We start from the raw sequence: 26,441 nt of genomic DNA on the forward strand, positions 1-26,441 counted from the left end.
CTCTGTAATTGAGCAATCACCTGGCTGAAATACAAGCTATTGACATGTAAGAGGAACAGACAGGTATTTAATCAAGACTCTGCTTCGATGGAAAATGAACCACTGCATTATATTGCTCACATCTCTCAATAGAGAATAGAGAATATTCACCTTTGTGCCAAAATTTTCATCATGTGAACTTTTGGATTCAGAGCTTTTCTAAACCCCTGTTTAATTGGTGAGAGAAATTCAACGCTGAGCGTGAACATCCGAGTGATTTATAGCCCATTCAACACTAGTGGTGTGGTAGTTTTGCAAAGGATGAGATCATAAACAAGCAGAGAATTTATCCTAATTAAACTATATATGTATACTGTGCCTAATACAAAAACAATCCAGAAGTAAACCAAGAGAAGTCATTATTAGATTCTGTTCCTCAGAAGCTTGTTTTGTTTGCCTTTAATACTCATCTTACAAATGCTGTTGAGAGATCTACCCTTAAAATATCTGCTAAAGAAAAATAAATTACTGCTTGAACTTTCTTAGATTGCACAAGCTCTTTTAAAGGAAATGTAATGAAATAAGGAAAACTAAGATGATGGGTGAAGAAAACATGAGTCAGATTAAACAGGACAGAATGAGTTGGAGAATGTCAACAATGGAGACTTCTGCTGAAGCTGCACTACTGTACATGTGGATTTGTCATGGCTTACCTAAGCCCCACATCCACACAGTGCTTGTTCACTCCCCCACCCGCAGGACAGAGGAGAAAATCAGAAAAGTAACAGTCAGAAAACTTGTGGGTTGAGATAAAGACAGTTTAATAAACAAACTTGTGGAAAGCAAAACAAGGAATTTGTTCACCAGTTCTCACAAGCAAGCAGGTATTCAGACATCTTCAGGGAAGATCTCCATCAGGCAAAATGGTCACTTGGGAAGACAAAAAACCATAACTCCAAACATGTCCCCCTTCCTTCTTCTTCCCCCAGTTTCCATGCTGATCACAGTGTCATATGATGTGGAATATCCCTGTGATCATTTGGGGTCAGCTGTCCTGGCTGTGTCCCATCCCAGCTTCTTGTGCTCCTCTGGTCTACTCTCTGGTGGGGTGGGGTGAGAAGCTGAAAAGGCCTCGATGCTGTGTAAGCCCTACTCAGCAGTAACTAAACCATCTCTGAATTATTAATGCTGTTTTCAGCACAAATCCAAAACCCAGCCCCTTACAAGCTACCATGAAGAAAAATACCTACTTCAGCCCAAACCAGTACAAAGTGTCAGTTTGCTGTGAGCGTGGGAGGATGTGTACAGAATGCAGTAAAACTGTCCTGAAGTGCATTTCCCACACAACTGATAGAAAAAAAGTCTTGCAAAAAAAGGAAGTGACAATCCATGGACTCTTCCAGTGTTTTAGCACAGCAGATTTTCTCCCGTCAGGCATGAGAATTACAAATGGAAGTGTATGCATTTCTAGGGACAGTAATGTCACCAAGGTGAGTCACCTCAGAAGAGAACAGTTGGTGAAAGTGCTGTGTTCTCCTTGAAGGAAAAGGCGCCAGTTGGTGGCTGAATATCTCTCTAGCTGGTTAACAGGAAGCTCATTCAGAGACTGTCTGAGTCAGCTATCTTTTGATCCTGCTACTTAAACAGACTGCCTGATGCCCATCCCAGAGAGAGGCTGCCTAGGAGAAAGTTTGTGTATGATATCAGCTGCTTTATCTGTGGGTGAATTAACTTGGTCTGATTCCATCAGTATAGCAACTTTCAGCAACTTTCAGTTCTTAGAAAGTAAAAGGTTTTAGACTGACTGAGGTGGTGCCTGTAACCCACAACTTCTGTACCATTAGCCTTTATTATTAACTCTGGCAAGATCTATTTTCCAACTTTAGTTTCTCAGTAGTAAGTAGTAATTATTCAAGGCCTAGACTTGAGATACATAAAATAACCAGCAATATCATACTCATTAAGCTGTTAGTTTTCAGCAGGACACTTGTGATATGGCTTCCTGTCTTCCTGACTTCCTCCAACAATCTCTTCCACCAGCTGTGTCTCTTATGGCCTAGAAACTGCTGTCTGCAGCCTGGTGGATGGCTCATTTGACATGTCTGTGATGTTGTGAAGTTTGTGTAGGAACTGGATAAAATGAAGAGAAGGTTGGCTGGTCTGACTGTCTACAGAGGAGCTTCAGGTCCGGGAAAGCTTTCTCTGCATTAGGACTGCAGTAATTGGAAGAGAAGAAAAGTAGAAGGCAAGGACAGCTTTGTGGTGAGGTAGGGTAAGGGAGGCAGCAGAGACTGGATGGAGATGGCTGAAGTGCATGTGCTGTTGGAGTATAGCAATATTAGTTCTCGGTGCCATATTCGAGTCTTTGAGAACTTTTAAGGAAATCATTTACTGTCAGCGTTTCCAGCCTTAGACTTTTAGCACACAGGCTCCTCCTAATACTTGCAGGCATTAGCTGTTCCTGCTTTTGGAAAGTTGGAGGGAGAAAACAGAAGTAGAGGAGAGATATGGAAGTATCTGTCTCCTTGTGGATGAAAAGAGTGAGGCATCTTTTCCTCCCCTCCCAAACCTGAGTCTTTTGTGGAGCTCATGCTAAGTTATAGAAAACTCTGAATAATTCTGCACTCTGTGAATGTCAGCTGCTTTTTACAATAGATTCATAATGTTCTCAAATACAGTGGTGAAACAATGGTAAGGTAAGCACTGAAAATTTCTGATACATTTTTAAGTAAAATGAGAGAGAATTGCCCTTAAAATTGCATTAATGAAAAGTCATCCCTTTAAAATAGAGGAGAGAGTTATTTTTATGCAAGTGCAGATTTTTGATGCCAAGACAATAAAGAAAAACCACAGTTTGTTCCATTAAGCTTGTATCATATTGTCAGCACTTGCCCATATGGAAAACATATAAATTGTCATGAAAACATGAAAATGGGACAATTTAGTAATGTTTTGAGTAGGCTTTATAAATATCATATGTATTTTTAAATACATAAGTGATGCAGTTTTGAACACAAAAGAGCCACAGTTGTGGCAGCCAGATTTTGCTGTGTTCCCAGAGCAGCAAAATTAGCAGAGCTGCAAATTTAGTTATTCAAAAGTTGAAAATTTGGAATAAGTCAGAAGAAGTATTAAGAGATTTGGTGGGAAACCAATAAAAGCTAAAAGCGGCACAAATACACATTCTTTTTTCTCACCAGAGGTCAGAATTTGTGTGTGTGCTTTTAGATTTAACTGAGCTTTTTTCTTTTTTATGAAGACTCAGTCATTAAGCCTGACAGCTTGGTGTCAGGGGCATATTTTCACCTCGTGGGTGGCTGAAGTTGTGGTATTGTTGGGCAAAAGGTAGAAATGTGAGCAGCTCTGTGACCTTTCACCGTGTTATGAGCTTCTGTAAGTCTGGAAAGTCCTAAGGCTGGGTCTACAGGTTTATTCTTAACCTGCTTTTAAACATACCAGTTGTACAGAATGTCAGAGCTCAATAGGTATGAGTGGAAAAATGAGGCTATGCATTAGCTGAGAATCTGGCTCATTATGCAGAGGGGAGGAATCAAAAGCATCTTTGTGGGTTTTTCCCCCTTACCTTGTTCCACTACATGTCTTCCCTGTAGGTTTTGTGTTAAATTTGTGATGGCCTCAGTTTCAGAAAAAATAATTTTGAGCATTGTTGAGTATTGTGATGTGTGTATTTCAGTAATTGATGCAGGCCAGAGACTAGGAGGTGGTTGGCAAGTAGTAGTGTTATTTTGGGATCCGCTCTGCCTGGGATTCCTTCACATGCTAATCATTCAGTAGCTTTCTGCCAAAATCCTTTCTGACTTGATTCCCTGTTTGTAGAGTCAATAACATTCCTTTCTTTCCCACCTTGTATAAACCTTTCCTGATGAAGTTTAAAGTCTCCAGAGCACATCACACATGCCTAGCTGAGGTCTTGTAGTACTACTCCAGTGCACCTTCTAATGTATTAAATTGTCATTCACTGGTGTTCTGGGTCTTGAAAACAATGTCACTTGATTGTACTGACTTAGCCTGTGAGTCTCCTGAGGCACCATCTGAATGAGAATAGCTCACATCTCTTCTCCACCAAGGCCAGCTGGGTGTGCAAACCTCACCTTTTTGTCTCTCCCTGCAGATTTGTGACCTACCAAATGGGGGTATTCCATCACTGGAGAAGCTGTGCTTCCAGCTGTGGATTTTTTACTGTTTTTCCCCTGGTGCTGTGAGAATCTGCTTCCAAAGCTGAAAAACTCTAACTCAAAATGCCAGTGCTTTTAAAGAATATTGTAGAGGGATTCTATGTTGGAGCCTCCCAAGAGGGAGGACAGAGAACATGCAATTAGAAAATAGTAATTCTTGTTGTTAGTGACATGACAATAATAGTAATGTCTGACTTAAAAAAAATTCCAAGGAAGTTCCACTGATTCATATTTATATAGAAACTGATATTGGAACATTTATTTCATAGCTAGTGGCTAAGGGATAAGATAAAATTCTGGTGCTGTATTTATATTCTGTTTTGCAGACATATCTAATCTTCAGTGGCATGAGAAATGTTGTAGAAAAGTATGTCATCAAAAATTGCTTCAGCATCACACTTAAAAATCTGTCCTCTGGAAAACAGGTCAACTTTCACTGTAGCTTATGGTAATACACACAGACACTACAGAGTATTTTAAATCTTATAATGGAGATAGTATAGATAATAATATACTTTCATCTATTACTTTTATCAGATCATCTTATCTCCTTTGTGGCATCAAAAGCATGTATTCAGAGAAGATTGAGACAGAAGTGTCTGCTTTATTTAATACGCACATGAAGGGCCTGATTCTGTTTACACTGAAGTCAGTGGAAATTTCTGTCCTTGATGGGAGCAGAAACAACTGTCTGAATTCTACTCACAGCATTTCATTAGTGTTCTTTATGGTATGCATGTGGGGAATGAAGACTGACCTCTCAAATCATGAAAATATTGTTATAATTGAAAAGATATTAGTGCTGTAACTTTGTCATCAATTAACAAACCTGTCAGTTCTGTTCTGTCAGGGTGTGTGCGTGACCTCTCATTGTTATGGTATCTGAGTTCTGGCAGCAAAAGGAATTCAAAGTAGCATGCATATACATTCTCTTTGTCTTCCAAGTAATTTTTCAGGGCATTAATGATTGTCACTTTTCTCCTGTTTTTCAGTTGTCTTGAGTATGGATTAGTAGTTTTTGCTTTGTTGTAGAGTTATTTGGAAGAAGATGCTGTTTATGTTTGCTGTGATTGTCCCAATTCACCATGTAATACTGATTTTTCAGTCAATGGTGTGTTAAAGTTTTTTTAAAAGGCTTTTTTTTTTGTTTTGAAGAACTTCAGAAAAAAGACTAAAACTTTAGAGTATCTGTGAATCAAATCTTTGGCAATGCAGTGGACAATAACACTCTGCATGTGGTTCGAGAGGAAAAATATGAGTAATTTCCTAATGTTTTCATTTATCCAACAGCTTCTTTTCACTTTATGGTAGCAGTAATAGGCTAAAATATCTGAGGTTTTTTGTGAGATCTTTATTATGGAATAATTTTTTCCCTGCTGACCATATTATTGCATATTTTTACACCCTTCTGGGAAGGAATGTTTCTGAGAGAATTCAGTTGATCCCAATTGTTTGCCTTTCTGCATCACCCAAGGAGGTTGAAAACCAGCTACAAGTGACAGAGTGACAGTCTGAGGTATTTTTTATGCTTCCAGAATAACTGCTTAACTGTAAAAGTCAGAAGTTAAATAGGCAGTATAACTCTCAAGCCAGTATTCCTAGGCACCTGTGAAATCACACCAGTTAAGAGTCACTTTTTCAGAAAGGTTTTAGAAGCTCAGCTCACATAAGCATCAAATTATCAGGAAATTTCTCTCAATTTCGTAGATTTCCTGAAACTGTAAATTGAAAACTCAGCCACATTAGTAGGCTTGTGAATCCACCCTTCTTGTTGTATTTAGAAGTATTTTTTTCACCAGAACTAGGCAGGGTAAGAAACTGTAAAATTCTTCTATAAAATAGTTGAAATTTTAATTAAATGAAAAAATCTTCTGTTGATCTCATTAAAGGGGTTAGTATTTTGTTTTATCATACTTTTGTTTGTCTTTAATATTTTTAAAGACGTCATGTTGTTCAGGAGCACAATGACAGGATTTTTCTTTTCTTTTTGGAGACACTATAAAAGGTTCTTAATTTTAAAATAACAACAGTTTAGAAAATGCTTTTTGAATTCAAGATCCAGTTAGATATCTTTAAACCTTTGGTGATATTTCTGTACTTTCATTGATTGGATATGGAGAAAATGTTTTCCTTGTTTTAGGTTGCTTTAAGAGACAGAAGGCATCTGTGGTGAGTCATGGAGGAGTTTAGCTGTGATACATTACTAAAATGCATTTTGGCAGCAAATGGAGAAGTAGCTACTCAGTCTGTTGTGAAACAAGAGAGTCTTTCAACTTATTTTTCAAAGTGCTCACAGTTCTCATTTGAAGGCAAGTCAAACAATAAAAGTAGTGAGCAAAGAAAATTAATGTGTATCTGGAATATTTAATTAAAAATAATAATTATAATGGATCCATGGTGCTCATGACCTCCTATTTTCTTCTTATTGTTGATTGATTCTGCTAAATTTTACCCTCAGCAAATTATGTTGCTGTTCTGTTACATTTCATATTTGATTACTGAGCAATAGTGAAGCAATTTAAATGGGACTTTTAAGAAAAAATTGGACTCTGGTTTTGAATTGAAATAGTATCCGTTAAAATAAAGAAAGTTGTTTTAGTACAGTGATTATTTATAATAAAAGATATTGCAATAAAAATCTGAAGAAAGAATTAAGTACAAGAATTAAGTACAAGAATTAAATAGTTGGAAGACTCTCTTGAAAGCATGAAGCAAATGGTAACTTCCAGGAACTTAAAATGCTGCCTTGGTAACGACAGAATTTAAACAGAGTAACTATTGGAAACAAATTATTGCTCATAAAATCTTTGCTTCTAACTGAAAGTTCTCTGTTTTAATCTTTATCCTGGAATGCTGAGTTTCTTCTGAGTGTGCTGTCAGCTCTACCACAAGAATCCTCTTTCTGTTAGTAGCATAAGCTGGTTGTGCATGAGCTGTTTCAGTCTAGAAGCCTGTTCTTCATATTCTGCCAATAAGGTTAAATTGCTCATAGTTTTGTTACTTGATGCACAGCCTTTAGGACAGAACTGATCTTTCTTCTCTGAATCTGTAACTTTAGAACAAACTGTAATTTCACCTTGATTTGCAGTGGTTCATGTATTTCACACTATAGTCTGGAATGATTTAGGTATTGTAGCAAGAAGAGGGGAATGACTGTCTGTCTTTATCATGAAACCTTAAAAGTAAAGTATGACACTGCAGATATTGAGGTGTATATAAGAACACTGTATTTTTTAATGTGCTCAGTAAGACAGAGAAAGTGACTCAAAGCAAATCTGATCTAATTCTGAATCTTTTCCTCCAAAACTTGAGGAATTTGCATTTACTTTTTTGTTGCTTTTTCCAACTTCTCTATGCAAGAAAATGTTGAAGGTTGTTCAAGAGAACAAATGTTTTCAGAAACTTACTGAAAGTAAGTTTCAGTCCATACTGAAAAAATACATTGACATTTCTCAACTTTGTACTTGATACTGGACATCAATGGACTCAAGGCTGTGACTAAATTTATACATGTTTTAAAGGTATTGCTTGAAGTGGCCTATGTCCAAAGATCTTTAGAATTTGAGCCTCATTTTCTTCATTTAGAAAGAGAGATGGAAGCAAAATGCAGGACTGCTCACATGTCTTCAGGTGGCTCAGTTATGGCGTACAGTAAGAGTGGAAAATGAGTCAGTTTTGCATACTTGAGAAAACGGAAAGAAGAATCACAGGCTTCTGTGAGGAAAAGGTGTAGCTATGTAGTTCCCCAGATATATGTGTGAGCAAAATGTATCCTCTTCCTCCAGACACTGGCAAAATGAGAAGAACAAAAGCAATGCTGCTCTTTATTAGAATATAACGTGGCAGTAGATTCAGCTTCTGAAGAGGGGGGAAACAGAAAACAATTCTTAAACCACAGGAAGTATACAGAATGGAAAGTTTTCGTGATTAGACATGGTTTATGCAAAATATTATTTTGTAGCTTTCAAATGTAGCTTTCATAAGACACTCAGTCTGTTCTCAGTATATTTTCCGACTTCCTTGTTTCCTGACCAAAATAGACTTCATGGAATCTGACTGTCATATTTTGAATATGAGCTCTCTCTACAATTTGGTGGGATGGACATGTACAGAGTAGTCAAAGAATCAAACAGAATAGTCACAGAATCAAACACCCAAAATTCAAGAAGTAGCAGTATCTGTCTTGCAGTTTCTCATTTTGTTTTGCCTGAAACAAAGGCAGTATGCACATGCCTAATTGTATTCAAATGTTGTAGTAATTCAGACCACAAAAGAAAAATGGCCCATCGCATATGGAGAAAGAACATAGGAGAAGTGTCATTCTCTATTATGTTTTTTTTTAAATAAACTGTTAGAAGATAAAAGTTGTTAAGAAACTTTCATAGTTATTTACAACTCCAAATATACTTTAATTCATTTGATTTTTATAGACTAGTAGTCTTTAATCTCTATTGCAGAATCTGAAGTATACCTGTTACATACTGGTAAATTACTTGTCAATCCCTTGGGCAGTATATTTTAATATCAGTATTATATGGTAGATGATATAAATCTTGTATATGGTATTATTAGCTTAGGCAGCTGCTGACTTAAAAAGGCCAGTTTAACAAGTCACCACTGTATTATGTTTAATTAGGTACAGTTTATATAATGAGGTGTTCAGTTCTAATGGAAAGACATGCTGTGAGCAGCACATCTGCAGGAATAACTATTACAATCAGCATTGCAGAGACCCATGGAACTGCAAATTAGACTTACTTATCTAGAAATAAATTACATCCCAATGCCTTCATAAAGCTCATTAATTAATTCCACTGGCATAAAGGTCTTTTTCTTAATTTCATGTTCCATTAGCATAATAAACACAATTTGAGTTACAACAGTATGATCAGTTTAATGGATGCTATTTATTTTAGTTTTTTATTTAAAGTCCCGGTAACATAGAATTAACATCAATATGCTGTTTGGTCCTTTATTAAAAATTCCCATAGGATAACCAGCACAGATGTTCAATACAGCATCATATATTTGCTGCATTTTATGACTTTACTAATTGGCCATATGGAAAGGTGTTGCTTGGATTTCTTCTTTTTTTTTTTTTTTAATTTTTTTTTTAAAATCTGATAAATCATATGGATTGTAATAGTCACAATTGGTTACTATGTGAAATTGGACAGGTTAATATACACTGCATGCTGGGATTAAAACAAGAGTAAGCAAAGTTTTTATGTATGTGGATTCATAGTGAATAGTAACAATGTACTTCCTGGTGTATTACAATCAGCCTCATTTATGTGTAGTTCCTGACATAATTGTAATTCTTTAATTTATGCAGACCTTGTCTCATCAGAATGAAATGCTGCCAGCTATTTGTTTAGTCACAGTTACCTTATGGACAACCTAGTTGTTCCATTCAGCTTTTCTTGAGTCCCACTGTTAGTGATAAACTACACTGTTAGCAACATAAGATAAGATGTTGTATGTTACTAGAACAAGGAGTTTCATTATTTATCTATCTAATACTGATTATTGTAGATGAAATCCATGCTTATGATTTTTAAAATTTGTTGTAGACTAGAAAAATGTCTTTAAAAATTTGGTTTTACCTTATATTGCCCATTTTATGCCAAAGTCTAACTGTAATATTACCAATCTAATTTTGTCATCAACTTGATAGAAATGTTTTCTAAGTCTTGTCTCTTATATTGTTTTTGCATTTCTTGATCTTATTTCTTCTCTCTGCATTTAGTATCAGTGACTATCTCTGCAAATATCTTCTCCTTCAGCCTTTAATGCAGCCTTTCAGCCTCCTTTGAAAGTGATACTCATGCGTCAGGTAAACCCATTATCTGATTTTTCACGTAAAACTGATTGCTGTCTTTTCACTGTAATTCACCTTTCTATTTCTCCCATGCTTTCCAAAATCATCTGAACCTGAGTAATTTATTTTTGCTAGTGCGATTTCCTTCTATTACATGACCTCAATTATGTTATCAGAAAGAGTTGCACCGGAGCAGACAAGGGCAGGTTGCCCTAATAGTGTGTATGTCTGGATGGGCATACACATACACAGGTATATAGTTCTCAAGGATCACATGGAAGCATTTGCTTTAAAAAATGCTTCATAGCTTATTGTATTTTTAATACCCCCAGCCTGGCACATACCCATACCCTTGGGATTTCTGGTTTGAGGTTGTTTTGTTTTTTTTAAATTCCTTCTCATATATTTAATGACTGGATTTTTTTAGGCATTTAAACATGGATGTAATAAGAATGGAATTTTACATTGAAATTTAGGTTTTTATTGTAATTGGAAATTGTCTAGCCACATGCAGAAAGAGAACTAGCCTTCAGTATCATCCCTTGTGGGACTCTGAGCTGTAGGAAACACAAAGCAGTGTAGACTGTGTAAAGCAGTGAAGTTGTATGATCAGAATAATTTCTCTTTCTTTGTAAATTCTGTTTAGTGCAGATGTTCAAATGAAATTTTTAAAATGAATCACTATTTTCTAATGTTTCAGTGTTATGGGTCCCTAAGACACACATGACAGCAAAAAATGATTTTGCACTAAAGGACAAAGCTAACATTATTACACAGCTGCATTGTCTGTGAATATAATAAAGTCTTTTTGTGCACTATATAGCCGCACCCTGAAAAGATGAAAGAGAGATGACAATAGGGGATTGATTCTGTTCCATATTTAAGAAACAGTGACTTGAAAAGCTTGTGCATTTTCAAATTCTTACATAGTTATTTGTTATATGGATCAAGCTGGAAACATGTGTTACAGGCTTTTGACAACAACAAAAACAAGCTGGATAAATAGTGCCGAGTCGTGGCCTTTTCCAGGTGATTGAGCTGGTTGTGGTTACATGGACAATCATGTACAGTCTTCTTTAGCAGTGTAAAATGAACACTGTTCCAATTACATGGATGAGTATAAGCTAAACCTTGCCCACGTGGCAGCAAACTGCTAGAGGAGATGGCCTGAATGCATTTGGAACAGAGGGAGAGGCAGACAGTACTTTTGGAAAACAGGATATCAGAATGATTCAGATGATGATAGCTCTTACTACACAGCTATGTAGTGGGAGTGAAATAGGAAGCTGAGCAGTAAGATCCATGGGGACTCTGCAGCCACCTATAGAGCTCTATGTTGATCCTTTTTGCTTTCTATGCCTTGCTGTGAGAGCTTAAACTTATCTCTTGCTGTTAACCTGTGTTATTAGCTTGTGTTACAAGGGCAAACATATTCTTGAAAATTTTATCCTCGGGAAGAAGGTAAAACCACATTGCTTTACATCTGTTTGTAGAGACTTATTTCTGTATTTTATTTGGATATCTGAATCTGTAATTCCAATTCACCCTCAAAATTATATTCATAATGACAAGTTGCTAGCATAAAAGATTTTGGAGAATCTTCTACCTGCCCTTCCCCTGATCTCAGAGCACCTGAGGTATCAGCCTATATTAAGTTGAGCATTTGAATTTGTCTGGCAGTGCATTGGGCATCTGACAGATTGGGTTTTTTCCTCAGCTGTCTTTTTGTTATAGACACCACTATCCTATCTCCACTTCTACCACCAGCTTTGCGCTTTGTAGCTGGACAGACAGTAGTTGGCTTTGTTGGGTTGAATGCCTGAAATGCAGGCAGCAATTTTCTTTGATCTGTTGGATTCAGATTAACAGAGAAGTCTTGGGGAGAGAGAGAGAGCAGGTTTCTCATGTTGATACTTACTGATCTGATCTCTTACTCAATTGTGTCCCAATGATGACTGGTTTTGCTTAAAATCTGAGTAGATGGAGAAAGAAAGGATAATGCTCAGGACATAAGTCTTAAGACACACATTAGAAGGACATGAGTGTTTATTGAAGGGCAAAGCTATCTTTATAGTGCTGCATTGCATTTAACCCTCTGCTAGGAGGAGTTCTGATGGAGGGCTCAGAAAGAATAAGGAGAAAATCTATCACGACACAAAGTTTTCCACATATAGGCTTAGTCTTCTTCTGAAATAAGGCATCTTTTGAATATTGCTTACTGTCTGATGTAAGTAAGAGAGAGAGATGTAGCAGAGAATCAAAACTGAATTGACTTCTCACATTGCCTGATGCTTAGGAGAGAACTTTGGGTCACTGAGGAATGCAGAAAAGCATAGCTGCAAGTATCATTTCACAGACATGGCTGGTCCTGGGAAAATTTGGCTAGGGAAGAGGCAAATTACTGGTAAGTTTCACCAGAATCTGATGGGACCAAATACAGTCAAGTCAGAATAAAACACCTTTGCCACCTGGACATAAATGCCATCTGCATTCAGATGGAACTGTACTGTGTTGTCTGGTTAGCGAGGCTCTGACAAGAATATTTTTACAGAAGTTGAGAGCTTCTCCCACCTCTCAACGATACCTAGAGACTTCTTATCTCATTAGTGTCCCAATAAAAAGTGATAGGAGATTTCTTATTTATTTAAAACAGTATGGTGAGTAAAAATGCTTTGTTATGTAGCGTTAATATAGACATTGACCAGATGCCAGGTTGGTACAACTAACTAAGATGTTAATACAGTTAGACGCATTTCTTAAAGCCATCCAATGCATGTTATTTCACAGGATGTTGCAGATGCTTTATTTTCATCTTGGTGATAAATATTTAAGGAGCAGAAATATTTAAATATCTTGTAGGACTACAGGTATCACTTTTCAGAATAGAATCTATTTCCTCTAGTTGTTTATATTGGTGATTCTGTAAGTACCCGTGGAAATGTATTTATTCCTTTCTGCTTAGGTGTGCTCTCTGTAGTCTGTCCTTTGCATGGTCTCCAGGAGGCAATATCAAGTACCATGCTCAGGCCTTAGACTTCAGACCACAAACTGGAGGTTTCTGATTGTTGAATTTTTTCCTCAATTCATGCTTAAAAAAGGTAGATAAGTTCTAGGAAAAAAAATCAGAAATATGTAGAGAAACTGAATAGTAACACTAATGTTGAATCCACAAGCCTTGTAACCTGTTTCATTTGTTTAAGCAGCCACTTTTAATCATAATAGGTAGTGCTGCACTCAGGTACACATTAGTGGTACTTGAAAAGAGCACCTAAGAAGAGAAGGATTTGTAGAAATTTAGTACACATATAGCTGAACTCCTTTGAGAGGTTGCTTTGTTCTTGTCATACTGCTTGAAGTTAATGGACAGCTGAAATAGAATGGCTGTATGTGTCATACATTGAGTGAAGAGGACTGACTTAAAGCCATTAGTGTCCAGAAAAGAAAGACAAAGGCAGAAATTATATTGCTTCCAGATGAATCCTAACTGTTCCCCAGAATCCGTGTTAGCATGACAGGCTATAGGAAGGCCATTAATCGGAAGGTCAGATAGCGCAATTTTAGTCAGATTTTCTTGATTGAAAAAGCACAGGAAACTCTCTAGAATGTTACAGAATCTACAAAATACTTTTTAAAAACTGGTTTAATGGCTTGATGGCCTAAGTGACAATTTTACCTGTCATACTAAAAGGGAAAGTTAGCTTTCAACACTGTGTATGGTAGAAGTGCTAGAAGAGCTGAGTTATGCTGTAGTTTGAAAAAACCAGTTAATTATTTTTTTGTTTCTTCAGAATTCTTTAATGCAGTTAAAGCATAAAACTTAAAACTCCCTTCCATTACTGCTGTTCTTGAATTGATCTAATATCAGCCCTCATCATACTTCTTTGCTCCTGAAGAAGTATATTCGTAATAGATTTTTATCAGTGTTTTTTCTTCAAAAGTTTTAAAAAAATAATAATTTGATAGCTCCCCCACACTCTAAATCTATTTTTAAAAAATATAGATTTTTAAAATAACCCTCATCAATCATACTTACTATAATAATTAAGGTGGGTTTCAAAGCAGTCCACTCTTCACATCAAATACTAAATACAAAACAGGTACTTGAATATATGCAATCTGGAGAACTCCACTGTAGATCATTGTGTCCCTGTGAAAAACATGTCTCAAACCCTTCTCTTTGATTAGCAGATGTGTCACCTAGAGCTTTTAGTACTTGTTTTCTGACTGTTGATTCCTCCCACTTCTCTCTGAGTATTATAACAGCCTGTGTATTTGCTGGGCATCTGTATAAAGCTGATTTGGCAGGAGGCAGGCTGTCTACTTCAATTTGCCAGTCTTGAAATTCTGAAGTTAGACTAGAGCTGAAATGATGGTGGATACAGAAAGAAAATCTTAAAATCCTCTTTTTGCTAACCAATAAAAGTTTCTCAGCCAAAAAACCTCTCATATTTATGGCCTCATAATTAACATAAGGCAATGTTTGCTCTTAGGCCTTTTGTCACCTTTGTTCTCCTGTCACTGCTTTTCATTCTCTTACTCTCCTCCTGCCAGTAAACCCACATGAACAATAATGGAAAGATCATTCTTTTAGTAAAATAAGTACTGTAATGCCTCATTGCTTGAACTGACTTATCTGCTGCTTGAAGCTTGAACGAATGTCCACAAGTTGCAGTAAATCTCTTTCTCTGTAATGGAGCAAACCCCAAATACTGCATAGCAAGAATCATTGAGCTAGAGTCACTACAGCTCTAATTCTTGTATCCTTGGGCTCTCAGTACATGTTGGATACCACTTGCAGTTTTGGATGAGAAATTGGACAGGCTACAATAATAAGTGGTCTAGTTAGTGCTGGCTGCAGAATAACTACTTGTACCAAACAAATGGTGTTTTGCTGTAAGAGGGGGAAATGCTACTGTTTTAGATTAAAACCTTTCATTTTCCCATTTTAGTTGCAGACATTTTTCTGTACACTATGGAAGTACAGTTCTGAGCAAGGTAGAGCAGATGTGCATTCAGGCAGTGGTATTTTGTCATTTGACTTACTATGAGGAAAACTAGGTGACATATTAAAGTTTGTGTTATGTAAGAGGGCAGATAAAATCATCTAATGATGCCTTTTAGCCCTGAAAATTAATTAACCTGTACTGTGGGGTTTTTATTGGACACGTTCTCTGAGACTCCTTTTCCATTTCATTGTATTAGAATGCAAACAGTCTTCATTAGTAATAGTTAATTAGTCTAGTTTGCAGTGATTCTGACATATTCAGGCCCAAAACAGGAAAAAAAATGCTGATATAGTGTTTACAGAAGTACTCCTGCTAAATTTTCTTACACATAGTGATGCCATGCATTTGGATTAATTGTGTGCACAGCATGTAGAAACACACTTTTTGAAGTGAGAGAAACTACCCTTTGTGCTACTCCTAAATAACCTAGGTATTTTTTTAACTTTGCCTTAAATTCATGTGGCTTCCCTCTTCATATACCTTGTAATGAAAAATATGAGTGTCAACTGTTCCCTTTATGCCTTGATATTATACAGTTGTCAAAGAAAAAAATTGCATTCTTCTTTTCCCTTAATATTTACCAACTTAAGAGATTTTGTTGTCTGTTGAGAAATCTCAGAATGAAATAAATGACTACATAGGATGGAACTTCCAACTATAAGACTCATTGTCTTCCTTTTTATTTCTTAGACCATTTTCCATCAGTGCAGTGAAATGGAGTGCTAGTGCCCGATACGTTGGAAACTACACTGCTTTTCACTTCTGTTTTGCTTTTTACCTTTTGCTGTTATTTACCCTAAATGAAATTATGACCTGTCGTAATGCATTAATCAGTTAAATGTGGCATTGTAATCAATTTTATGAGTTTTTAAGCCAAAGTGAGTATCAAATTGCAGCCGAGGGCACTCAGCACTGTACAGGGGGGGCCCCATAGTGAAAGCTGATGTTTGAGGAGTAAATGTTGTATAATAGTTGTAAAGATCTGTGAGATTTCATTGCAAAGTTTTGTTTAAACTGGTGGAAAATTGTCATGAATAGAGTCATGCACTTCACTCACAAGAAAGAAGAAACAATGCATTTTGTTTCTATCAGGTAGTGTGTTAACAAAGTTCTATGGTAAATGTGACTGCTTTAAAAAAATCCATGGCAATGTACGTGTGATTATTTACTGCTTGTGAACAGGGTCAGAAAGAACTGACTGAGACCCCCCCGTAGAGGGTTCAGAAGGGACCCCCCTTTCATTCTAAACTCCTCAGGGGTAGTTTAGATGCAGCTGGATAGAGATTTAGTCCCAGACTTGGTGAATGATTTATGTCTAAAGATATATATGCTCATCCCTTTCTCTATCTCACTTAGATAAGATTTCAAAGTTTCAGTGTGCTTATTCCCAATTCACTTACCAAGTATTTGATACAATAAGGATTCCTACTCAGGGACTCGTTCTAATGTGCAGCCCATTGCCATTCAGGAGAGCTCAATGGGCCCTGGGCTGCCCATGCGGAGTATAGGGAGTCAGATGATTGAGTTGTAGTCGTTTTTGTATACTGACTACAGATGTTAGCTTTGTCCAGGTTTGGCTTGAGTAATGCATTGACCAGCACTGTGGTTTGGAGCCTGCCTTGCTCAAATTAGCCTTTGGCTATTGTGTTGTTATGTCTCCCCTGAATCCACTTGAAGCCGGATGCAGCCATCGTCACCAAACCATCCATTAGGACCACCACTGGTGGTCAGCACTTGAACAGATTTACAGGAAATAGAGGTCAGGTTGATACAAAGAAGGAGAAGCACACTGTCACAAAAAGCATGGCAACAGGACAGGATGTACAGAAGAGTGTATCCTGTCTTCACAGGATAAAATGACTGCCCTGGGCAAATAATAGACTGCAAGATGTATGTCCTGATTTCAGATAATGCTTTAATGAGAGTTTATAATTTGGAAAGCAATCCCATATATATTGCATCTAGAATACAAGCCTGCAGGTTTCCTTGTGTTTTCCCTTTCTATTCTCACGTGACAGCTTAACTTGTTACTACTTGATTATAATTAGGTGCTTGATTTTCATCAACAATAATTTCTAAGTGGAGTACTTTATGTCTTTTTAAAGCAGGCTTTGCTTAATATTTCATAGTTTCAGCCAAGAACATGAATTCCTCTGCCTCAGTTTATGTTTGCACACTATGAGTAATTTACCTAACTCAAATGTAATATTCAGCATAAAAAAATTTCTGCGTAACATTTTAAGCTCTTACTGATGTTAAGAGTAAATTGACTTTATCCCCCATACTATGTTACATTAACCTCTGAAATCTTGACTAAAATTGATGTTTCAGGCCTTGAAAAACTCACTGTTATCTTTTGTAACATCTCTTTTCTCTTATTAGCATAGCATGCATCTGTTTTAATTTTGTTGAACAGTTCTAATTTCACAGTCACATGTTTGTTGAGTTTCTAACCCTGAAGAGCTACCCAGGATTAATCAAAGCTTAGTCTGTGTAGAGAGTCTTTTGATTCTCTTCTTTTTGCTGTCTTTAACAGGACATCCCCTGTGTAAGCAAAATCAATGTTAAATGCTTGTTAGAAATGTTGGGAAGTTAACATAAAAGGTTCTGTCACCCAAACAAGGGTTCTGGAGAAACTGGAAAACTGCTTACATTTACTTCAAGTTTTGCTTAGCGTGATGCAGTCTGAGAGGGGAGTTCTGGCAGCACCCAGACATGTGCGCATTGGGCTGAGTTTCATGAAACCATTTTCCATGCAAAGTAAAGGGAGTCAAAAGAAACTGAACAGTAAAGTCTTATTGGAAAATTATTACTGAAAAATTGCTTGAATACTCTGTGTATGTAAAATATATGAACCCTGATAGGTTTCCATTTATGTGCTAGAGACTGTTAGAGGCTCTTGTAAGGACGCTGGTGGAAAAATGGTTCAGGGTTATAAAGAAAAAAAAATAGAATGAGTTTTAAAGGATATTTTAGTGAGGGAAAGATATGAGGAAGGAAATTCATTGTAGAGCATGCCATGGGCAAGAAAGTGATTTGAGGGGGAAAACAAAAAAAACACATTTCAAAAAATGAGTATGGGCTATTAGTGAAAAAATGCTGGCTACTCAGAAGTGTGTATCTGTGAGAGAATTGACCCATGAGGCCTGAATTCAGAAAGAGGTTCAGGAAAGAGAAATGTGTGTGGACTCTTCTGGTCACCCAAAAAGAACTGCATGTGGAAATCTTGTAAAAACCTCCATGTTTGCTGGCTTACATGTATATGACTAACTTACAAACTAAGGAAGGCGTGAATGTATGGCAAGTCAGTAAAGTCAGTACATGTCCTGGAGGGAAATCTGGTAGTCTAACATGGGTCTTGGTAAAGAGAGCAGAATCAAACAGAATGTGCTGAGTTGGAAGGGACCCATAAGTAGCATCAAGTCCAGCTTCTGGCCCTGCACAGCACTATCCCCACCATGTGCCCAAGAGCATTGTCCAAATACTTGTTGAACTCTGTCAGGCTGGTGCTGTGACCACTGCCCTGGGGAGCCGTTCCCCTGCCCAACCCCTATCTGGGTGAAGAACGTTTTTCTGATGTCCAACCTAAATCTTCCCTAACAGAACTTCAGGCCATTGCCTCGGGTCTTGGCCACCAGAGAGAAAAAATCAGGGCCTGCCCCTCCTCTTCCTCTCATGAGGAAGTTGTGACTGCAGTGAGATGTCCCCTCAGTCTCCAGTTTGAACTGACCTAGTGCCTTCAGCTGCTCCTCACAGCTTCCCCTCAAGGCGCTTCACCATTTTTGTTGCCCTCCTTTGAACATTCTCTAATAATTTAATGTCTTTCTTATATTGTGGTGTCCAGCCACAATAAAACTCTCCCCAACCACAATAAAACTGCCCCCAGCACTCAAGGTGAGGCTGCCCCAGAGCAGAGCAGAGCAGAGCAGAGCAGAGCAGGATAATCTCCTCCCTTGCGTTGATGCTGGGTCTGATACTCCCAGGACACAGTTGGCTGTGCCATGGCTCCCAGGGTGCTGCTGACTCATATTCAACTGTCTGTTGACCAGGACCCCCAGGTCACTTTCCTCTTTCCAGCACTGCTTTCCAGCAGTTCCCCAGTCTGTATGTACATCTAGGATTGCCCCATTGCTATTCTCGGAGGGTTTTGTGGAAAGGGACCGAGGGACAGTCTGCCTGAGAAGTGTGACACAGTACAGAATAGGGACAGAGAGTGGCCCTCCTTTCAGAAATTTCTATCCTGGAATGCAGACCACAGCAAAACAGTCTAGGGAGTGCTTGGCAAGTGGAGCTCTACATATTTCTAAGTATTATGAATTTTGAAAGAGTTGAGAGGTTGAAAGGTTTCCCTTAAGTGGTCATTAGATACTGATTGTCTGGGATATGGAGTATTTTTAAGCCACTTTTTCTGTGAGGTATTTAAATTGGGCAATGGCTTCATTCTCTAGCCAATAACATCTTGTGTATTAGGCTAGTTTGTATTTTTCACAGAAGTGCCTGCTTGTTACATACACAGCATTTTCCTTTTCCCAGAAACCCTTGTGATATACTTATGTAGAATTTTATGTCTTTCTGATTCAGACAGCTGAGCCTGAATCACAGCATGGAGGAGAACAGCTTTTTTTATTCCATAAGACAAGTCAGTGTGCAGGCTGAATTGGTTCTTCCAGTTCATGATCCTTCACTCATTCCTGTAGTATTTGAAGTGATTCAGTGCTGTACTGGAGGTTCAATAAGTATGCTTAAATCCTTCCATCAGTTACTCAGAAGTGTCTTATAATGTGACAGGGACAGGTGCAAATGTCTTCACTCATATATAATTCCACTTACAGATCAATAACTATCTTACATATTAGAGCTATGATAGATTTCCTTGGAAAATTGCATTCACCAGTGAGGTGCAGTGGGGAGTATATAATTTCAGGTAGCTTTTAATGCAGATTTTTTTTTTTAATAGAGAAATGATCTGTTATTTAATTCTATAATGATATGGGTAGGCAAACAAGTTACTACATCCATAAAGCAAAAATATGAACCATCAGCACCATGCTGAAAACTGCAGGCTTGATTGCTCTTAACTCTAGGTAAATATAAGATAACATATTCCTCAGTAATACAGTAACAATGGAGGAATTAGCACAGAGAAGCTGTAGTGTGTAATAACCCTCTCCAGCTTACTGCATCCATGTGTTTACTTGTCCATTTTGTAATTGATCTCTATACCTGAATTTTTTTCTCTTGGTTTGTAATTAGGCAATTTCTCTAATGGCTCCTTGTCATTGTGGAAGAGCTATACAACAGCCTTTGTGTTTCACTCTGCTTCTGAAGTATTTGTTCACATCACATTCTTTTTCTAAGCAAATAAATAATGTTTATTAACAGTGTAATCACAGGTACTGCTGTGGTGAGCTTACTGTGTCTTTAGGAAGAGGTTTGAGGGCACCCAGAGGGTGTTTGGGCACTGGGACAGGCTCCCCAGGGCAGGGGTCACAGCACCAGTCTGACAGAGTTCAAGAAGTGTTTGGACAATGCTCTCAGGGACAGGGTGTGACTCTTGAGGATGGTGCTGTGCTGGGCTAGGAGTTGGACTTGATTCTCATGGGTCCCCTTCCAACTCAGCATATTCTATGAGATTCTGTAGTTCTATGACTGTCCTGCTCTGCACATGTCTTGGTGCATGTGTGATCACACCCAGAATGACACATAGGACACCAGCTTTCCCCATTTTCTGCCAGCTTTCTGCTTTGACTTCTGTCATGGAAGATGTGTGTTGTTATTCAGAGTGCCTTTATGCCTCCCAGGGAGATGGTTTTCCCTTGGTTCTTGAACCAAACTTTGAATTTGGGATAGAAATGTGAGGAAGCTTGGATATTTGTAAATTAAAGATCACTAATCTAATGTGGGGTTATGTCCTGTAATTAGGCATTGACATAGAGAGACAGGGAGGACCAGGTTCAATTCTGCTTCTGGATTTTGAATTTATTTTTGTGTAGGGTTTCTATTCTACCCTCTAAAAATATACAGACTTCCCCACTTTGGATCCTAACCCCAAATTATTTTGGGCATTTTTCAGGTACAGAGTTATGGGCATACACATGCAACATAGGAGATTTTGTGAATAGTTGTTCATTAAACTTAGGCAGTATTGCACATGTATATGTAAATTGTATAGATTTTGAATCCAAGTGATACACAAATTGTCAGTGAACGGGTTGCAGAACCTCCTGTCATTTATTTTTATAGCTAATGGCTTTTTTAATATTCCATTTTCTACAAGTTTTCATTAAGGAATGCATGTAAAGTGCTTCAACTTGACTTTGATGCACATTCAGTATCAGAAGGAAAGATCAGGCCTTTTATCTCTAAACTACAGATCAATTACCTTTCTAAACACTTACCTCATAATTTTCCTTTAAATAAAAAGAAAAAAAAGGTACTACAATCAGCTGTATTAAAGACAAGAAAAATGAAAGTGGTTGGAAAAAATGGAAGCGTCACCGAAGATAAGATATAAGAGACTATGGACCTGCCATTATAGGATTAGATACTGGTGCACAATTATCCCATAGAGTGTAAAAGAAAAAATTGTACCTTAATATTTGGAATTAAAAAAAATCCATGATTTCTTGAAGCAAGAATGTAGCTGGCTTCCTAATGAATTAAATATGTGACAGCTTTTAAGTGAAGCAGAGCTGCTGAGTTGTCAGAGCAGGTGACTTTATCATCAGCAGATTTTGATGGTATTATGCTTAGGATGAAATAACCACTTGTTTCAAAAAACAGTCTCTAATATCCTATCTGAAGGTCAGTCTCATAGATTTCATACCTTAATATTCTAGCTGACATTCCCATTTTCTGAAGTATGACTCTTTAGATACATAAGTCTTGGATATTGTAGTATCAAAAAGGCTACAATGTGCAGCATTGCAATTAGTTAGAGAAAATCCTCTTACTATTACATCTGTGAACTGTAAACCAAAAGTTCCAATTTTTGTTGTTTATACATTTTTACTGGGGCTCTCATAATAGAACAGTCAGGTTCTAAATAGGAGTGCTTTTTGATTCAGCACTGTAAGACTTTAAAAAATAATTCAATAGAAATAGTGTTGGAGTTCAGTGGAGGTAAAATTCTAACATCCTGTTACACAGCTCTTGGCTGTGTAGGTTCAACTTAGAGGGATTTTTTTCTCTTGGCTGTGTAGGTTCAACTTAGAGGGATTTTTTTCTCTTGGCTGTGTAGGTTCAACTTAGAGGGATTTTTTTCTTTTGAAGTGAGATGACATTGAGTTATTATTTCAGAAAGGCAGAAAAGAGACTGTTATTTTATTCATTTATATTCCAGCTGTATTAAACATGCTACTTCAAAACACAAGACTCCCCCTCTTTGAAATGAACAAAATAGTCAAATGCAGAAGAAGCTATTCAAAATTGTCTTTTAATAAAAGTTTAAAGTCTTCAAAATATATTTGCCCCTGGAGCAAACTTTTTTCATTTAATATTGTGCCTGTTAATTAGTGCTTCAAATTTGCAAATTCTTTATTGGTTTATATCAATGTAATACCCAAAGCTCATCTCATTGCCAGCTTTGAATGAAATATGATCCTGTTTATTCTATTAAAACGAAGGCTTGAAATTGTTACCCAAATGCCACAGGAATTCTTGCCATTTTCTCATCAAATTCCTCATCAGATTTTTTGTTAAAGTCACATTGTTTTAGATTTTGAGCCTTGGCATTTAAATGAAATTCAATGTGCCCCACTGGAGAAAACATCTGCAGGGACATATTATGTACAATATCCATTCCAATCAAGCAGGAGTGCACTATGTGACTGAATGAGAAGCTTATTCTTACTCCACTTAGGTTTACCCTGATGTGGCTATTGAGTCAGTCTGTGACAAGAAATGTTTAGAAAATTAAACTAGCAGAACAGCAATGTTTTCTTAATACTCAGAGCAAATACTTCCAGTTGCACAATATTAATTTAAGAATGACATTTTATAAAAGAACCTGGAGGAGTTTGGTGCCAAATTCCCTCAGAAATTCAATGGAACTTGGGAATTGGAGCCTTCAGGTTGCCTTGGTGAATCTCTGAGAGATTATTATTAGGAGTTTTCTTTGAATATAAAATTGTGATCTACTGCAACTGAACGGAGTAGAGAGGTGTTGAGGGAGAATGAAAAGAAAGAATAAAAACCTAAATTCCATAATACAATAAAACATATTAAAAAGTTGCAGAAATTCTTGAAGCATGGAGTTAACCTGGAACAGTCCCTTTTTTTGGAGCAGTTACCTCACACAACTAGCAGTGTCCCTTCCAGCTGGTGGGCAAAAAAAGGCAGTGTGGAGGAGCAAGCCTTTCTACAGCAGATGTGGGTGTTTGTGGAACTTGCTCCATTTTTCCAATGTAGAATTCTGACCAAAAAATAAAAAAGCTTCTATAAGATGTATTCATGGTGGCCGAGTCTTTTGCCATCCTTTGAAAGACTTCTTTTAGAGGCAGAGCTCCTGCCTGTAGCATCTCTTCTGCTGCAGACCTGTGAATAAGAGCTGTTGTTATGGGCTTTTCAACTGCTTTTTAAAAACCATAAGAGGTGTGGCAGTGGAGGCAAGGGGGTCACTCCAGAGAATTACTAGAATTTATCTGTCTTTAGCACTACAGGTCATGAGGACCACATCAAGAATACCAAGTCCAATTTTTTTGGCCCCCATTACAGGAAGGACATTGATAAATTACAGCACAAGGACATTGACAACTACAGCACAGGTCTAGCAGGATGGAGCCAAGCTGCTGACAGTGGGCCATGGTCAGAGGGGGAGAAACAATGGACAAAAATTGGAGGAAAAAAATAGAATTTCTGGCTGGATGTAAGGGAATACACTTTCCTCTTGAGGACAGACAGGCATTGGAATAGATGATGCAGAAAGACTGGACAGTCTCTATCTATGGAAGTTTTTAATGTCCAGTTACATGAAGCCCTGTTTAATGTGATCCGACTTCAAAGCTGTCTCTGTTGTGAGCTTAAATTTGGGCTAGAGACATTCTGAGGTCTCTTACAACCTGAATTTTCCTATGATACAATTGGATTTGTAGAGGAGGTTTCATGCTTCTCTTTAAAACATTCCTCACTCCTTTCTTGTCCTTATTCTACCTGTTTATCTCAGTTTGTTATTTAGAGTTATGTGAATGGATCTTCCAGTGGTGTAGAGCTCCTTTCAAGAGCACTTCTGGAAGAACTGATTAATAATGAAAAACAAAACAAAAAAACTCCCAAGAAACAAACAAAAAACCCACCACCAACAAAAATCACAACAAATCAGAAAATACAGTTGGCAAAAGTTGCCCAATGTGGTTATCAGATAAGGGAATTCAATCAGTAGGGAACAGAGCAAAAAAAGAAAAAAAGTATAATAATAATGAAACATTAAATTTATGGTAGAGTCCAATCCTGTGTGTACCTTTGTTTACAAAATATGCCTATTTGGTAAAAGCAGGCACATTAAAGCTTATAAACATATGATTACCCCAAGCAGTGCGGTTCTAAACTTCTCAGGTTCACATCTGCTTCCTTCAAGTTTGATGAGAAACAGTTTGCACACTAAATTTGGAATTCAGGAAAGCTGTATACCAAACAGAAGAGGTGTCACTGAAAATATTCTCCTTGAAATCTCTTGCATTTGATACTCAGAAAGTATTCATGTAATGTTAACAGCTGATCCTAACTGTCAGAGGAGCCATGCAGTAAATAAACACTTTCTTAGAAATTAGGTAGAACAGATAGGAATTGGGTAGATTCAAAGCTACAATGAGTAATCTGTGCTAATAGAAAATAACTTTAGTGCATCCTATAACTAACTACATCAAAAATGGTAATTTTAAGCATAAATTGCAACATATGGTCTTAAGAAGTATTCTTCAAATTATTTTTTTGCTGATTTGAAAGGATTTACAAACTAACTGCTTTCACTCTATTGTGCATGTTAGGCTTTTTAGTAACTATAGCTCTCTAACTTACCACAAGAAGTGAAATTTGTTTTCTTTCATAATTTGCATACAGCTACATTGAGTAGAAATGGATGATGAAAAGGAAGTGTGAGTTATTCTAGCACCTGACAAATAAGAAAAGTCATTTGGGGCTTTTTGGTGCCCAGGAAAGGATTGAAAAAGCTGATCAGAAGTGATGTTCCACACTTGTTCTACATGACCATTAAAGGAAAGTTGTGCTCTTTGGAGAGTACAGTGTTAGTAGTTTTTAAAGAGAAATGTAAAGCAAAGTGAAATAGGTCTGTAAATATTTTGTTCATAGTGGGAAAAAAGGAGAAGAAGCATGAATTAAAACATCACCAATTGGTTCAACAATTCAGTTCACTTCTGCTGGCAAGAAAGGATGTTGGCTGATGACATGGTAATTATGTACAGCAAGGCTAGATTATTTCTTTTTTCATAATGTTTTAGCCTTTGCTGTATTCTTCAGTAGTGCTGGGGAAAATGTAGTGCTAAAATGAGAGCAGATTCTTTGGTTTTTTCTGTCTGATTCGCCATTACATTTGCAGAGATGACATGTCAAATTTCTGAACTGCTTCTTCAGCAATCTCAAATGGTCTCTGAATTTCAGGCTCAGATACTTTCTAGCTCAAGCATAATTATAGGGAATAACACTTTGAGTAGGTCTAACTCTGCTTTCACTTGCAGCCAGGTAATCTCCTTATCTTTTGTAGGCAGAATACAAGAAATTCTTTTTCTCATGGAACGATTCAATTTGGGTTTTGCATTTGTGTTATAAAACTAATTCTTCATACTGCTTGTGTTGAATTTGCCCTGATTTTCTTTAGCTACTGTATCTGCAAGGCTTGCATGAGTAAAAATAGTATTTTAATAGTTATTTATTTTTATTTGTTCATGGGTTAATAGATATGATTCTGAAGACGTGAATTCTTATGTGAGGAGCAGACTTATTAAATAAGCAATCACTATTTTTTGAAGGCTGAGTACATGTTCAAAACAGAAAGCTTCTAATACCACAGAGATAAAAGGATCATTTGCACTAATTTATGAAGCTAATTAATCAAATGAACTGAGTATATTAAGCAGTTGGTGATATTCTGCTGAGCAGGAATTGAAATACTTAGTTGCAACTTCAATAACTTTTATAGATTTGTTTTCCATTCACTTTTCATTCCTTCTTTTCTTGAACTTCAACTTTCTTGCTAAAAACTGCCTACTCTGTCAGTGACATGTCATGGTGGTGAAGAGAGAGCAAAAGAGCAAAATCTAAATGGAAAAGTCAGTACTTTTTCCAGGCCAGTCCATTTCCCACCCTGGAAGACTGAAAGGAATAGCCTCTCTGATACCCTTTGAACATCTTGTCAGCTGACATGATTTGAATCAACCCTAAAACTACTCAGCTTTGTTTTGTGGTCAAAGCTGAACAAAGTCAAGG

The 26,441-nt window shown here is 37.2% G+C and overlaps 1 long non-coding RNA gene across 1 annotated transcript in view; it reads left to right on the forward strand.

Annotated features, from left to right (window-relative positions):
- The window catches only part of LOC128943346 (uncharacterized), a 415,897-nt gene that overhangs the window by 29,068 nt on the left and 360,388 nt on the right, over positions 1-26,441 (forward strand). The window lies entirely within an intron of this gene.

The sequence above is a fragment of the Melozone crissalis genome, unplaced genomic scaffold (assembly GCF_028551555.1).
Source record: "Melozone crissalis strain CALT ecotype California unplaced genomic scaffold, PUWL_Pcris_2 ptg000045l_1, whole genome shotgun sequence".
Lineage (NCBI taxonomy): Eukaryota > Metazoa > Chordata > Aves > Passeriformes > Passerellidae > Melozone > Melozone crissalis.